At 39.8% G+C, this 17,759-nt stretch overlaps 1 protein-coding gene across 3 annotated transcripts in view; it reads left to right on the top strand.

Annotated features, from left to right (window-relative positions):
- Nucleotides 1-9,920: 9,920 nt before the first annotated feature.
- Nucleotides 9,921-17,759, top strand: part of axin1 (axin 1) — a 115,456-nt gene continuing 107,617 nt past the window's right edge. The window contains exons 1-2 of one of the 3 annotated variants that reach the window (XM_048609545.1): nucleotides 9,971-10,645; nucleotides 11,426-11,608. The gene's annotated coding sequence lies outside the window, so the exon portion shown is untranslated. Of the gene's footprint in view, nucleotides 10,646-11,425; nucleotides 11,609-17,759 lie in introns of all 3 variants that reach the window. The other 2 variants (XM_048609546.1, XM_048609547.1) reach the window with 2 other exon arrangements.

Here is a 17,759-nt window from a genome sequence, read left to right as displayed (position 1 = left end):
AGGATCAGGGTTGCAAATAGCCTAACCATCTTCAGCTGCTTCCTCCTTGTTCCATCATAAAGTCAAGAAAGTGGAAATGTTCACTGATGATTGTGCAATGTTGAGTTCCAATGGCAATTGCTCAGCTAAAGAAGCAGGCCATGCCTGCATATAGCATTAGTTCAGCAACCTTCAGGTTGGGGTTAAAAAGTGGCAAGTAACATTCATATCACACAAACTGTCATGGCTTACAATCTCCAACAAAGAGTCTAACCAGTGTCCCTTAACATTCGATGTCATCAGCATCACTGAATAGCCCCCACCAGCAAATTCTCTGGGGGAAAACTCATGATTGACCTGAAACTTAACTGGAGCAGTCACAAATACTGTTGCTATAAGTGCAGGACAGAGATCGGTGACAAGCAACTGATCTGCCAGCTCCCCAAAGCCTTTACACCGTTGACAAGACACAAGTCAGGTTGAGTAGAGTTCCAGAAACACCCAATGAACATGACACCATCCAGGCCAAAACAGCCGAATTTGTTCGGCATTCCATTCAGCTTCTTGCGCATTCACTTCTTCCACTGTCAGTGCACATGGCTGCAGCATGTACCAGTACAAAAGCTGTATTCCAGCAACTCACCAAGCCCTTTTTTTGACAGCACTTTACAAACCAAGAAGCTTTACTGCCGAGAAAGACAAGGGCAGTAAGTGTAAACTGACCTCCAAGTCATACACCATCCCTGTGTGGAATTGTGTTTCCTTCACTGTCACTGGGTTGAAATCCAAAGCATCCTTCCTAACAGCAGTGCTGTCATATCTATACCAAACTGACAGTAATGGTTTCAGAAGGTGGCTCATCAATACTTTCTGAAAGGCAGGCAGAGAAAGGGAATTAATATTGGCATTGACTATAATACCCAGATCCTTCAACAATTTAGAAAACAGGACTCCCACCTTGTTGAGGTTAAAAATAAATTGTGGTAATAGCTTTTGGATACTCAATAGTCCCCTGTCCAATTTTAGCAAGTGCCTTATCCAGGGTCTGAACAGCCAATATTAATTATAGATATTATAATGAATGGGAATGGAGTCAGGCTGCATAATTTCAATATTTTAACTACCAATGCTTCCTGACTTTGTACAAATAAGAAGTGGGTGGGTGGCAGGGAGAAGGTTGGAGTCAAAGTTGAGGCCAATGTGTCCTTGTCAGTGAACAGGCATCAAGCGAACATCAGTTTCAGTTAGCATTAAAGCATGAAGATGAAGGGTAGAGTTTTACTGTTATGCATTGCCTAACAACTGATTCATAGTGCCACTGACAAAGAGCTGTCATTTATTGATGTTGTTAGGGGAAGACTGTAGAACATTAAAAAATTTACACTGGAAGGAAAGGAACAATTGTGTACACTGTGAAGACCACATATTTAATTCAGAGGCACTCCCATTCAATTAATCTTGTTTTGAGTGACATTTAATGAAAATGCAGCACATCCACACATATTAAATGCTACCAAATATGCAGAAGCTCAGGCTACCAGAACCCCAACTGAGAATTAGTGAATAAGCTGCTGCTGCATCAGTGCTGTTAGATGATACTGTTAACAGCTCCTTCTGACACTTTGCTGATGATTAAGAGGAAACTGATGAATGTTAGTTTAGACGAGATTTGTTCTTGAGAACAGGACATAACTGGACAATTTTCCAAATTGTCAGGTAGATGCCAGTTTTGTAACTGTGCTGGAGTACCTTGGCTACAGGCCTGGCTAGTTCTGGAGCATAAAGCCTTCAATGCTATTGCCAGAACATTGTCAAGATTAATAGCCTCTGCTGTATAGAAATGTTTTGCCTGTTTATTAAGGGAAATGCATCAAAGGAATTCATTTGGCTGATATTTTCTTTCCTACCACACTACCCGTGCTATTTCTAAGGTGGGAAAATGACCTGCCGCAGGCTTTGTGTCACATTGTACCATCAGCTTCAAGATGTGCAACAGAAACCTGAATTGACACTCTGCAATTTCCCCTTACTGCCTGTGGGGAAGTATGTGTGGAACATAGGCATTTTCAAGAATCAAAACGTCAAAATGTAGGAAATTACACAAAATGTGTGTCCTGCTACTTCAATGTGGAAATGTTGAAGCATAAAAACAACACTTCCAATACAGCACTCATCAGTTGACTACTCTGACTTTGCACCGCGTGAACTGCAAAGCTGCAGAAAGAAAAACATAGCTTTCCATCCTCTTTCCACACCTGCAAATGACAACAAATATGTAGACTATTCACTTCAAAGGGGAATTACATATACACTTGATAAGATAAAAAATGGGGAAAGGGAGGAATAGTGCAACTAATACGATGGTTATTTTCAGAGCTAGCACAGGTATGCTGAGCTGAATGGCCTTCTTCTATACTTCATCATTTTATGATTCTAATATCAAATTAGAGTACACAGCCAAAACCTTTGGATTTCATGGAAAAATCATCCAAAACAATGTGTAAATAATTGTATGGCTGAAATATAATTGAAGATACATAAACGACAACCATAAACCACGACAAAATACATCTCTGCCATTCTTGCATCATTCCCTTCAAACTATTCTTTCTAATAGCTATCAGACTTCTGTTTTTGTCAGTACTTTTGGTTTTATTGTTTATGGCTGTGGTCCCGTGTCTGGAAACTGTGGACATGTTTCCTGTCAGCAGTTAACAGGCTTTTATTAAAAAAAAAGTGTTATGGCCCTTGTGTTGTTGGATAGAAATGACTCTCCGCTCATCAGTAAAAAGAGGGTTGACAGATCATGAGCATTTTACGTTCTGACGGTTTCTGAGATGCTGCTGTTTTCATTCTGTGTGGCTCTCCGTAATAAACTGACAGCTGAGAGAGGAGTGGTGTGATGTTCGGGGAAGATATCGAAAGTGTTCTGCTAGCATTACTGCAGGTTTTCAGAAAAATAAGCTGCACAAATATTGTACATATGGTATACAATTCGAAGAAATTAATGACAATTGAGCTTCTAAATCAGACACATGAGCTCCCGTTAGGGAACTATAGTCATTTTGTGGCCTTTGAATGGCACATTTAATGGGGAAAAATGGAATAATTTTAAAAGCCTGGAAGTAGGACATTGAGTCTTCAAACTACCTTTGATGTGACCATAAAATATTAATAAGTTATTAAACAGTATCTGGTATGTGGTAGAGAGTACTTTTTAATAACCTCTCTTAACACTAAAGCTTTTCATATTCAGAACTCTTGACACCGGTCTGTCTTCACACAGTCTTAGAACTGTTTATGCAGATAGAATTCGGAACAACAGACATTTTGGATTAAAGAACAAACAAAAAAAAGGTGTGTTATTTTCTCTCACCTAGCCGTTGCCATAAAGATTTTTTTCACGTATGTGAGAATCCATACACGCCTCATTTTGCAATTTAGAATTCAAGAATGCAATTGTATTGTCCAGCAGCATAAACAGGACTTAGCTATCAAATCGACATGCACATTCAAACACTCAAGCTACATTACAGCACTGAGTTTCATAAAAATGCAAAACTTCTTTTCATCAGTGCTGGAGGCACTGCACACTAACTCTGAAATTCACTAGGATCAATCTAAATGCTTGACTGTGGGTTTCACATCCCATATTTCACTCAGTATGTTACTAATATAAATTATAGACCTGATTGCACCTCTTCCCCACACAAATAAATGAGGTGTGAAATGATAGAAAAGTCAGGTACCACCCTACTTGAGATTTTGAAGGCAATTTGGAACAGGTGAGACCATTCTGATCACGAAGGCACCTTCATTGCTTCATCTTTAGCCAGTTTAACCTGCAAATGGATGATGCAATGACCCTGACATTCGGGAAGGATCTCATCCCAATCATAAATTGACAAATACAATACTGCTTTGTCTTAAATAGTCATAGATACAATGAGGGGTCACATTTATAAATGGGCATAGGGGAGACAAGGACCCAGTGGTATTATCACCACACTGTTAGTTCAAAGACCCAGTTAATGTCCTGGTGACCCAGGTTTGAATCCTGCCACAGCAGCTGGTGGAATTTGAATTCAATAAACATCTGGAATTGTTGGAAAACCCATCTGGTTTACTCATGCCCTTCAGGGAAGGAAACTGCCATCCTTACGTGGTCTGGTCTACATGTGACTCCAGATCCAATGTGGTTGACTCTTAACTGCCCTCTGGGCAATTAGGGATGGTCAATAAATGCTGGCTTTTATGCAACACTTAGATAGTGTGTGATCGGAACCAGTCGCATGACATTACTTTCTGTGAGGAAAGTGATTTTTTTAAAAATTTTGAATTTACTCTTATCTACCTGGCTCAAGATGGCCTTGTCAATATAACATTTCATCCTCTTTTATGGTATTTCTAAGATGGTATGCTGTTAATTGTGGAGAGATGTGAGAAGCAGCCTATTATGCTTATAAATAGGAACAGGATGCAGCCAGATTAGACACACTGATATTGTAATATTCCCATTAATGAAGTTAAGACCTAGTGTAAAACTACTGGAAAAAAATTCAACCTAAATGAACATGGCAGAAACAACCTAAACTATAGGACCACCAGAAATAGATTACACCATGAAAGGAAGTGACAATATACTTATTTGCCATGAGAAAATAACTTACTTTGGAGTTACAGGCTTTACACATTACACAAAACATAATTTTGTTGTACCCATATTGAATAACTTGTATGTACTACTGGTCTGGGACTTTAGGAGCATTGATTTTAGCATCTTACCAATAGTCTTGTAAATTACAGTGTTACTAAAACAGACTACAGTAATTTAGTGTTGGGAAATCTTAGAATAACAAAATAGGGATACAGCATGTTGGATATAAGGACCAACAATAGTAGTGCAACCACCCATCCTGTAAATCTGGGGTCATTACATAATCATTATTTGTCTCTTATGACCAGAAATGAATCCTGTGTGATTTTGGAAAGGATATGTATTTATCCTGTTTACTGTGAGGTAGAACATAGAACATAGAACAGTACAGCACAGTACAGGCCCTTCGGCCCACGATGTTGTGCCGAACTTTTACCCTAATCCTAAGGTCTATCTAACCTCCACCCCTACCTTATACTATCATCCATATGCCTATCTAATAGCCGCTTAAACGCCCCTAATGAGGCCGTTCCAGCAATGCATTCCACACCCCAACCACTCTCTGAGTAAAGAACCTACCTCTGATGTCTCCCCTATATCTACCTCCACTCACTTTAAAACTATGCCCCCTTGTAATAGCTACCTCGACCCTAGGAAAAAATCTCTGGCTGTCTACTCTATCTATACCTCTGATCATTTTGAACACCTCTATCAAATCACCTCTCATCCTTACTCATTCTAAAGAGAAAAGCCCTAGCTCTCTCAACCTTTCCTCGTAAGACCTTCCCTCCATTCCAGGCAACATCCTGGTAAATCTCTTCCGCACCTTTTCCAACACTTCCACATCTTTCCTGTAATGAGGGGACCAGAACCGGACACAATACTCCAGATGTGGCCGAACCAGGCTTTTGTATAGCTGGAGCATAACTTCACAGCTCTTGAACTCGATCCCTCTATTAATGAAAGCTAACACACCATACGCCTTCTTAACAACTCTATCCACCTGGGTGGCAGCTTTCAGGGAACTGTGGACATGAACCCCAAGATCCCTCTGCTCCTCCACACTGCCAAGAATCTTTCCATTAACCCTGTATTCTGCTTTCAAGTTTTTCCTTCCAAAATGAATCACCTCACACTTTTCAGGGTTAAACTCCATTTGCCACTTCTCAACCCAGCTCTGCATCCTATCAATGTCCCTTTGTAACCTAGAACAGCCCTCCGCACTGTCCACAACGCGACCCACCTTCGTATCGTCTAATTAGGATTAGGAAAATTAAGGCTCTAGGCTTATGTCCCCAGATTTCACCTGAAACTTTAAACGTAATCATAGTCCATGAACAAACAGCCCACGTTAAGATTGTAAATGGATTATCAAATACATTATACAGGATAACTATATCTGGGTTGGTGGAATAAAAGAAGAATTATTTTCATAAATTGCATCATCACTCTCACTATTGGTAAATAAAAGAAAGAATTTGATTTGCATTTAAGAACTAAGCACATTTTTTAAAATTACAATTTAGATTGCAAGATTATGCTTTAAATTGAAATGTTAGTTTTAATATGGTTATGATGAAAATGGCTGGTTGTTCACTATTGTGCAGAATTTCCGAAATTGCTTCTCACCTCTCTTGGGGAGATATTGGTCTACAATCCTGATAAATTTCATCAGCAAAAATATTACAGTTTCATTATTCCTACGCCATCTGCACACTGTTCCTATTTAGCAGTGAAGTTGCGATAAGGCCAATCTTTAAAACTCAGACCACTGGTAGTCGCAAAGTGCTTGTCTTCATCAGTTTTTTATACTCACTTTTAGCACAGGGGAACAGTAATACAGTATATAAACAGAAACTAAGTTGGAAACCTATTTTACATACCACCATTTATATAAAGCTTTAAATTGAAAAGCACCTCCATAAAAATATCAATTCAATGTCGACAACCAGACAGGAATGTAAAGCATCAAAAAAAAAATTCCCTGGTCATATGCACATTTGCAAAGTTAACTTTACATTAATCAGAAAATAATTAATGTGCAACAGTGGAGATAAACGTTGAGCACTTAAAGAAAAAGGTTGCATTAACAAAGCTGATGAATTGTCACTATCAGCTTGTCCAGCCCGCCAGAAATCAATTGGCATTTCAAATTCGGACAGTGCAAAGGGTGGAAAGTCCCCAACTTAGGTTATAAGTAGTGTGCAGTTAGTGCAGCATTACTGTAACCTATGTACAATCACTTTTAAAATTCAGAATATAGGAAGTGTTTGTTTCTCCCTTTTTTGTTAACATTCACCTTCTCACATTACAACAGTGACTATATTTCAAAGTATTTAATAACCAGTAAATCAATTTGAGCTGCCCAGTGGTTATGGAAAGTGCTAGATAAACGCAAGTCTTTTCATTTCTATCCCTAAAGACATCGACAGTGTGCTGAACCTTGTATACAGAGGCACCAGTCACCTTCCAGTATCCCTCTCAAGTGGTCATTCTGTATCGGTAACTTCGGCTGCCTGCTAACAGGTTTTTTTAGCCTGTTGTGCGCGCGCAAGTTAAGGTTGCCAACCATCCGAGATTACCGAGGATTCTGAAGGAATGTGTCCCAGGTATGCTGTTGACTAAGATGACCATTATGTTTCAGATTTCATGCCATAGAAGTGTCCAGCCCCACATCCACTCTTTGATTCCCTGGCTACTCACACAAAGAGCCAGGAATTTCAGGAAAAATGCAATTGATGCAGGAACTCAGGATACAGGTTTCAAAAGTCATGAGACTTCAGGTCAGGATGGCTTGAGAATTGGCTTGGGTTTCCTCCCACAGTCCAAAGATGTGCAGGCTAGGTGGATTAGCTATGGTTAATGTAGGCTTACAGGGTTAGGGTGGGGGAGTGGGTCCGGAGGGATACTCTTCAGAGGGTCAGAGTAGACTCAGTGGCTGAATGGCCTCTATCTGCACTGTAGGGATTCTATGAATTGATCTCAGAGATTGAGGGTCGAATGATGAGAGGAGATGCTAGGTATGGGATGGGGGAAAATCACTGTACCTGAGCGTGGGGAGTAGTTCAGCAATGCTGATACTAAACTGAACTTAAGACTATGTGTTCTGAGAGGTGCATTACAAATACTGAGCTCATTCCCCTTTGTACAATATCTATTTTGTTCCGGAGGGTCCGTACCAAAAACATTAAGTACAGAGTGACTGAGACTTCCAATTCTAAGTCAAAACACTTGCACTAATATTAAATACATGAAGATAGGTAGAAACACATTTGAGAAATGACATGATCAGACGTGACATGATCATTTCATACAGTTTGAACATTACATGATCTAATCTTCAGTCTTGCCTCAAGCCACAGATGCCAACTCTTTTCTAGATTCAGATCAGGAAAAGAAAACTCTCACCCAAGGAAAGCTTAGCCCAATTGCAGCAGTTCTATTATCAGAAGAATGCTATTAGATAACTCAGGAGAGATTGAGAATGAAGTACCTTTTTGGATTGTCTAGCTCATGACATATGGAAATAATGTTAAATTATTCTTAGCTGATTGAAAAGATGAAACATTAAAAACTACCTTTGTAGCATGCAAGTGTCTTTCTGTTTTAACTCTTCAAATGCTTTTGCCTCCTCCATTCCACCAGTATATCATTCCGTGCATGAATCTGTAGAACCTGGATTCCCTTATCCAACTTTCAATTTACTTTTGAGTAATTTTCTGGCTTACCTTTACCAGAGTGTTATGTACATCAATTTCCAGCTCATTAGATAAACACAACAATCCATGGAAGTAGCCAAGCAATTATAGGGTATTTAATCAAAATGTGAAAGTGATGCAATAAAGTTATTTTAGCTAAATGAAATAAAATGTAAATGCTGTGCTTACTGAAGGCTCGTAGGTTTAAATTATGAGTTTAGATATTTTTCTTTTACTCCTTTGAGTTTAGAAGGTAGCATCATGATTTAATTAAGGTATTACAATGATCTAACAGAGTAAATAAAGAGAAATTATTTTATCTCAAGAGGAAATCCAGAACAAAGGTGATCATATTAAAGTTAGAGCTTGGCAATTTGGAATGAAATCAGAATGCTATTTTGTTTCACAGAAGGAACCTGGAATTCTATTCTTAAAATACTGCAGGTACTATGCTATTTCAAGTTTAAGACTCAGATTGATAAAGATTTTCTTTTGCTTCGCCAAGGTGGGTTAATGGAGGCGAGTTCAGCCATGATTTTATCTGAATGAAGAATCAGCCTGGATGGGTTAAATTGCTTAATTCTTCGTAAATCCCTCCATTTGCGAGCGTAGTACGTAGAGAAACATTATCCTGTTCCTAAACATTTAATATATAATCCAATGATAGGCCTGGGACGTTCAATTGAGCAGAAGTTTGCTCCTTTTTTATTTTTCATAACGCTTTTTACAATTGGTAGTATACAAACCATGACTTACAATAGCTTAGGCCTTAAATCTGTGTTATAGACATACAGAAGATGACAATAAAACAAGAAATAAAGTACGTTTTACTCCGTGGAAGGAAAATAAGATGAGGACTACCTTCCCCAAAACGCACAACATAGTCACCACCATCTGAACTCACTACTGGAGGAGCAACTCAACGCGCTGCACTTGGAGACCGCGCCTGCGCCCCAATCCGCGCGATGCCCTGTGGGTATCGTAGGCCTAGCTTTGTCGTCAACGGAAAAACCGGGGCGGCCTGGACTACATGCCCCGAAATACCTTTGGGCCAGCTCGACAAATCAATATTCTGACCGGGTGCGGGGGGGGGGGGGGGGGGGGAGAGAGGGAGGGGGATAGGGGGGGGGATGGAAAAGCAATTGAGGAAGGGAGGGAGTCGATGAGGTAATGGATCGCCGAGCACAGCAAACGCTGAGGCTTTTTATTCCCTGTCCCTTCCCCGCCCCCCCCCCCCCCTCTCTCCTGGCCCCGGGAAGCTTTGATGAGGTCCTACCTGATGAATAGATGAAAGGGAGAGGGAAGGTGGAAAGAAACTTCGATCCTTCTTGCCGCTTTGTTTTTCAACCCGTACACGCGTTCGCCAGGAATGTAGTTTTTTTTTGGGGGGGAGGGGTGGTCGCGGTGTGGGAAGGGTGGGTGGGTGGGGAAGGGAAGTGGGGGGGGTGGTGAAGAGAGAGAGATAGGGTTTGTTGTTGGTGTCCCTCTGAAGGAGTTAAAAGTGTGCGCGAGATGAGGAGAGTTGGTGCGTTGAGCTGTCAGGACCTGCTGCTGGCGGCGGCTGCGCTTTGATGTCGCGCGCGCGGGGGGCGGGTGGGGGGGCAGGCGGTGCAGGGGCTCGGAGTTCATCGTTAGAGGCGGTTAGTCGCGAGCGACAACGAGGAAAAAGAGAGAGCCACGGCTGAAGAGCAAGGGGAAAAAAAGAGGGGGGAAATGCTTTTAAAAATATATATAGGGCGTCGTGATTCCTCCACAGTTGCATAAAATCTCTTTTTATTTTCTCTTTTTTTAAGAAAAAGACTCGCCGCTTTCCCCGGAGAGGGTGTATTTTTATTTCACTCCCCCCCCCCCTCCATGATCACCTACAGATTTTTTTCCCCCTTTCTCTTAAGAAAAGATTCTGATTTGCTCTTTGTTGAAATGTGATTATATTTATTTTCCTTTTTTTTTTGAAAAGAAAAGCACAGTCAACCCGATCTAAGCTGGTTGTTGTGTGAGGGTGGAAGTGGAGGTGGTGTTGGTGGTGGGAGAGGTGGTGTTCTTACGGGTGGGTGCTTCTTTTTTCCTTTCTTTTTCTTGTTTTTCTTTTTTTGGGGGGCGGGGGATTGACGGGGAAAAATAGGATTATATTGAGACTGTAAAATCATGCAAGAGCCGGAGCGGAGGCGGCCGTCGCCGCCGTCTCTACCCGGCCGTGACCACGGATCCTCCTCATGGAAGAAACTTTCTCACAGATTCGCTTGGGGAAAGGAGTTACCCGCCACGGTGCATGTTGTGTAGGACGCGGGGGAAGGAAGTTTTGTGTGTCCAGGTAACAAAAACAAAACCAATCAGTTTTTTTTAATGTTTATAACGAGTGTATGTGTTGTTTGCTATGGACAAAATTAAATAAAATGTAAGTGGGTCGGTCCCAGTAGCTCTTTGAGCCACCGCAACAAAAGCGTGGGGTTTGTTCCTTTTTTTTATTTTGGGGGTGGGATTGATTTCAAATAAACTGTAATTTAAGCAAAAAAAAAAGGAGAAACGTTGGTGCTACAAATTCCGAGATTCTGCTCTTCACGTTGTAACTCTTTTAAAAATGGAGGTGAGGAACTTGCACGAATCTGCAGATCTGGTTTGAAATGCATTTCCCCACCTTTTTCATTTTGCACAATCGCGATTGATCGTCCTGCGGGACCCCGGTCGAATGTTTATTCAGCAATACCTGTTCCCGCTTGTCCGCAACTCCTCTACGGGTTGCTAGTGACCACCCTGCAACTGTTGTGCTCTGCCGGCTCTTTTCTGGGAGAAACTGCAATTCCTCCGCAGAGGAAACATCGCCTTTTGGAAGGCGAGCTGCAAAGAATCTAGTCATTAAATAGCTGGAAACTTTGTCTAACTTCACAGTTGTTGGTCCAAATAGCAGTGGCATCTGTTCGCGTTCCTGAGCTGAATTAGCTGTTGCACTGTATTTCAAAAAAAAACACTGGACACCAAAGTTGTGCTTTAGCATTTGTTGGGCTTCAATGTTGCTCTTGTCAACTAAACTTAAAAATGCGGACCTGTATCCCTTTTACTATTCAGCAACACTTTTTTTTTGTGTGTTTGACAGGTGGTCTACTTTGCATTCTATTTCTTCATGCACTGATCACATTCATACAATGTGTGATAGTGTCTACTTTAACAGAGCTGCCTTTATAATGGTTGACTCCGGTTTAGCAGAACTAATTTTAAACCGCACTCTTGATCAGCTTTGAAAGTGCGCGACGTTCACTTGCAGTCTGTTGATGCAAAGGTATGTTTGGTTTAGGCCTTTTGGTGGTTGACAATAAGTAATTATCTAAGAAGGCATGAACAATAAGTTGTAAAACGCGCGAAATGGTAATTACTCACACTACAGTAGTTTAATACAAGAATCTAACTTGGCTTTCTTGTGGGTACTTGGAATCTAGTCGGGATTGGGCCTTTTGAGAAAAGTAGAATTAAGGTTTGAATTGTTTTTATGATGAAAGTGTTGGTGAAAAGTTGACCTTGGCTGACCTCTGAACTTCGAGTATAGCTTATTGCTTTACCTAACACCAATCGAATTAGAAACCGAACTAAAAAGAGACAAGCTAATGTGATGTTTCCGGGTTTCCACAAGTTTGCTTTTAAAAAGACTAATTACTTCATAACCCGTATTTGCAGGAGAGCTTGGGCTGGTGGAGCTTAGGAGATGGAAAAAAAAAGCAAAATACGTAGAGCTGTTTGGCATTTTCATTGGGCTTTAAACGCAATTTTATAATATAAGGAGCACGCACACGATTTAAGGGATTATGGTTGCGTTGAATCCTAAATTTGGATACTTAGGAATGCCCGTATCGGGCTTAATGAATTAGAAATGTGAAGTATATTGTATTGCAGGAATACTGTTTACTTCATTTTTGAATACACAATTTATTTTTGTGTTGTATTGCTTTTCAATTGAATTGTTTCAAAGGACAATGGATAAGTACTTGGTTAAAGCTTGTTCTGGTGATTTTTAACTAGGTGGAACGTCTAAAGCATGGCTCATGGTGTGTGGAATAACAGTATTCCATTGTTGGTGTCATACTTTTATGGTTAAACAAGAGATTAGGCATTTCTGATCGGATGTAATTAGTGCAGAGTACTTTTTTCTGTAACTTGTTTATTTTCTACTCCAGGGTATGAGTGACCTGTTTGTTCTTGCTAGTCCATTATGTAAGTTATTTTCTGTGACCTGCGCCAGAATAAATAATAATTGCAACAATGTGAACAAACGCCGTTTCTTCGTATTTTTCTTGGTTAGGCCTTCTGCTAAAAATGCTAATGCCCTACAAGTTAAACTATACTTTTGAAGTTTGCCTTGACATGTAAACGTAGTTTATACAGAACTATTTTTAAATGGTCCATAAAGTAGAAATAGTTCATGAAGGTTTGCAGCAGTGACATAATTTACGATTGTCAAGTTTTGTTGTTTAGTATTCTGTTAATTAGACGTTGGAATATGTTTGACTATTGAGAAGTACATCTTACGCTATGTCAAAAGGTATTATAATTGGCGTAAATGCATATAGAGAATATTCTGAGACTCCCTTTTGATGCAGTAAATGCAAACACGATTAGCAAAATAAACATAAATTTTGTAGATTTTACAAGTCGTTTTATTATTGATCTATTTGAGGAGTTTAGGCCAAAGGATTTTCGGTTTCTGTGATGAGTAGATGAACTCCTTGCAGAGCAAGTACTAAGACAGGGGGCGCTATTTAGCTCTTTCAAGAAGGACCAGGGAATGTGTATGGGTGCCTGAGTGCGAGAGATTGAAAATAACAAAGAAAGTGTTTAAGTATTTTCCTGTTGTTAATATCCTAATGGTGTTTGAGATTCAAAGATCTTACATGCGAACGGAAGCAGAACATAGATTTTTTTTTACAGGTAGGCCTTGAAGCTAGAAGCGTGTTTTATTGTGGGGAAGGAGGCTCTTGAAAATGTGCATGGGGGTTTGAATCGTGCTGGGGTTTTATGCCAATCATTTCTAGATCAAGTTTAGATGAGATTTATTTCCGACGAAATCTTTCATTAATTTGATATACTGTTACGACATTTGACGTTAGAAAGTTGTGCAAGCTGCAGTGTTTTTTTTTAAAAATGGGCCTGGGCCGTTTTATTAGAAACAAAACGAAAACTGCAAGTAGCTAAAAGGGGTCTCGTTTGCTCTTTTCCCATCCCCCACTGTGCCGGAGAGGCCAAGAAATGAATGCGATGCGGGCTGCAGATGTATCAGTCAGATCAAGGGGACTGATGCACAAACATCTCGCAAGTGTAAGGTACAGCTTTTCACCACCAACTCGATTTACCGTTCTCTGTAACTAGCCTGCTAAGGTATTTCTATTTAAACATAGACTGACGGTGGACGGTGGTGTTTTTTTTAAGAAAACCTCAGCAGAAGATTCCGTAGGAAAAAGTCACTGATGAATGATTAGGGCGGCATGGTGGCACATTACTGCCTCACAGCGCCAGGGACGCGGGTTCAATTCCAGCCTCGGGTGCGTAGAGTTTGCATATTCTCCCCGTGTCTGCGTGGGTTTCCTCCGGGTGCTTTGGTTTTCTCCCACAGGGATGATGTGCAGGTTAGGTGGTTTAGCCATGGTTACTGTGGGTTAGGGTCTCAGGTAGGGGGTTGGGTCTGGGTGGGATCTCTTCGGAGTGCCGGTGTGGACTCGATGGATCGAATGGCCTCATTCCCCACTAGGCATTCTATGATTTATAGCTTATGCACTGCAGCAGATTAAATAGCGATTGTAGGTGGTTTTAAAATATCAAACGAACGGACTGCCTTTCAATGTAAGTCGATGCGTGAGAGTATCAGTACCGTTTGATTATTTTCATATTCAGTATATGCCATTGGAATGGATTTGCAAGAAGGTGTCTAATTGATTTAGTTGCTCTTGGAATTAATATTAAATGTTATTTGCTAAGTATACTTAATGCAATCGACAGCTTTTCAAGCTTTTATACTGCAGGACCAGATACGTTTTCAAGCGTTTTTTTAAACAAAATATATTCCAGTGGATGGTTCCCCTGTGGAGTGGATCGTTGGAAACTAGGCCACTCTAGCACTAACAAATACTGTAGACTGTTTATATAATTGTTACTCTGTTCTTCCTAGCTACTGTAGAGTCATGGAGCATGGAAACAGACCTTTCGGTCCTACCAGTCCGTGACGACCATGTTCCCAAACTAAATGGCCACCTGCCTCCTTTGGCCCATATCTGTCCAAACCCATCCTATTCATGAACTTATCCAAATACCTTTTAAACGTTGTAACTGTACCTGCATACACCACTTTCTCTGGCAGTTCATTCCACTCACAAATCACTCTGGTTTTTTTTTTAAAAGAAAAGTTGCTCCCATGTCCTTTTTTAAATCTTTCTCCTTTCCCCTTAAAAATATGCCCCTTAGCTTTGAAATCCCCCCACTCTAAGGAAGAGTCACTTGTCATTCACTTTGTCTGTGTCCCTCATGATTTTATAAACCTCAATAAGGTCACCCCCCAACATCCTATGCTCCAAGGAAAAAAGTCCCAGTCTACTTTTACATCTCAAACCCTCCATTTCCAGCAATATCCTGGTAAATCTTTTCTGAACCCTTTCCAGTTTAATAATATCCTTTCTATAACAACGCAACTAGAACTGCCTCCAGGAGAGGCCTCACCAACATCCTCTGCAACGTCAACATGACGTCCCAACTCCTATACTCAATAATCTGAGCGTTGCAGGCAAGTGTGCTAAATGCCTTCTTAACCACCCTGTCTACCTGTGACACAAATTTCAAAGAATTATGTACCTGAACCCCTAGTCTCTCTGTTCTGCAAAACTACCCAAGGCTGTACCGTCAATTTCATAAGTTCTGTTCTTGTTTGTAATAACAAAATGCGATACCTCACATTTATCTGAATTAAACTCCATCTGTCACTTTTCAGCCCATTGATCTCTTTGTAATCTTAGATAACCTTCTTTACTCTCCAACTAATTTTGCTGTTATCTGCCTCCTATGCGCTCATACAAATCATTTCTATAAATGACAAAAAGTACAGTGGACCCAGCACTGAACACTGCTGGTTACAAGCCACCAGTCAAAAAAAAACCCTCCGCCACCAGTCCTCTGTCTCCAATCATAAAGCCAATTTTATATCCAATTGGCAAGCTCACTGTGAATCCCACGTGATCAAACTTTACTAATTAGTCTGCCATGCCAGAACCTTGTCAGAAGTCACCCGACTCCAGGTTGTAGGTGATGAAGGAGCTATGCTCTGAAAGGTTGTGATTTCAAATAAACCTGTTGGACTATAACCTGGTGTTGTGTGACTGCTGATTTTGTCCACCCCAGTCTAACACCGGCACCTCCATATCATGCAGAATCTTGTCAAAAGCTTTACTAAAGTCTAAGTAAACAATGTTTACCTCACTACCCTCCTCAATCTTTTTGGTTACATCATTAAAAAGCTGAATCAAGTTTGAGAGACATGATTTTCCTCACGCAAAACTATGCTGACTATCCCTAATTGATCCTTGCTTCTCCTAATATATGTAAATCCTATTGTTCAGAATTACCTCCAAAAACTTACCCAACACGGACATCAGACGCGCAGGTCTATAGTGTTAAAATATCTTTCAAAGCTAGCTTTCAAAATATTTAAAATCAGTGAAATGGGTTTTGTTCGAAATGCAAATTGAAGTTTCATGATTATCGGTTTGCATATACAAAGTGACAATAAACTTGTTTGTGCACAGTTAGCATAGACTTCAAACATATTTGTAACTTGAGTTTAGAGTTTGACAGTACATTTCAAGAAGTTCTGGATATTTTAAGTATTAGTTGTCATTGATCATTGTTGAATAATACTTTTAAAAGTTGAACTGTGTGGGGACTGCTTACGTTGGTGCTTGTGACGGGTCCATCTATTGATCTTTGGTATTTAAATGGAAAAGAAGCTGACCCTTCACTTTTCCCAGAAAATATATAATGAAGTTTTTTCTGAATTCCTTGTTGGTTTCGTGATGTATCATAATTCTAGGATCTGTTACAATTGGAAGCAATTCTGCATTCTCATTCTACTCCTTTTACTTGACAAAAGCATTTCAAATGCCAGAGCGTAGTCAGCTCTGGACCAAGTGGGATTAGTATAGTTTGTCGTTTGTTGATTGGGATAGATCTGATGGGCTGAAGGACCTTATTTATAAGCTAATAATTCTATGAATCTCAATTGTTGGGGCATCTATTGGTGCAGCTATTAAACCAATTAGGAAGGAGATATGATAACAGTGGACATAGAATCATCATTGTTTTTAATGGAATGACCTTTGCTTTCCTTCTGCATGGCCCAGATAGTTTAACATGTTGTACATTATACATTCCCTTGCATGGTACATGATTTTGTGAAGTCTGAGGCTTTGCATAAAATGTGCTATATTATTAAATTTATATCTTTTATGTCTCCACTCCAAAAATAGCAAGTAGGTTTCTGCCTAAAGTCAGATTTAATTTGAGACATGGTAGTCTTTTACTTTGAAAGCGCAAGTTGTGACTGTAGTTTAGTTAACTTGAAATGCTGTTGGCTGAGAAAAGCTCATCAGAAACAGTGTATACAAGCTTGTTTTTAAATTTGTCAATCTTGTTAGACCATACATAATTTCTAATTATGCATAACAAAATCTAATAACAAAAAACCAAAGAACTGTGGATGCTCAAAATCAGAAACCAAAATAGAAATTGCTGAAAAACCTCAGCAGGGCTGGCAGCATCTGCAGCAAGAAAGCAGAGTTAACATCTTAGAACTGAAAAAGGGTCACTGGAGCCAAAACATTAATTCTGCTTGCTCTCCACAAATACTCCATAACTACTGAGTTTTTCCCAGCAATTTCTGTTTTTGTTTGTAGCAATCAAATCTTGGAGTGAAATACCGTTCTTAAAATGTAGCATGATAATGGTGTAAAGAGAACATGCTGTTGAACTTATGCAAAATGTGTTGCATATTTTCAAAAGCAACATAATGTATGTACTGGCAAAAACAAAAATCTGAATTGGTGTGCAAAGATTATATCGGTTGGATGGCTTGGATTTTCATTTTCATCTTGAATGTAATACAACAAGCAGTTTTCATTGATTTTATTGACTTACGAGATTGGAGATCTTTGATTTTCTATTGAAATTTAAAAACTAAAGATCCTGAAAATCTAGTTCACAAAATAGCAATGATAGAAATTTAGCTTAGCTCTTCAGAAGTTTTATTTTTGTTTTGGCTTTTGAAATTGCAGCTATCTGGGATTGGTCTTGTACCAGTCTTTGCATAAAATAGTAAGAAAGGATGTATTCAGAGTATGGCAATGTAAAATCCTCATTGCTATTTGCATATAGATGATGAGTATTATTTTAGGTGAGAAGGT

The sequence above is a fragment of the Rhincodon typus genome, chromosome 21, assembly GCF_021869965.1.
Source record: "Rhincodon typus isolate 14 chromosome 21, sRhiTyp1.1, whole genome shotgun sequence".
Lineage (NCBI taxonomy): Eukaryota > Metazoa > Chordata > Chondrichthyes > Orectolobiformes > Rhincodontidae > Rhincodon > Rhincodon typus.
This window is presented reverse-complemented; position numbering and strand designations above follow the sequence as displayed.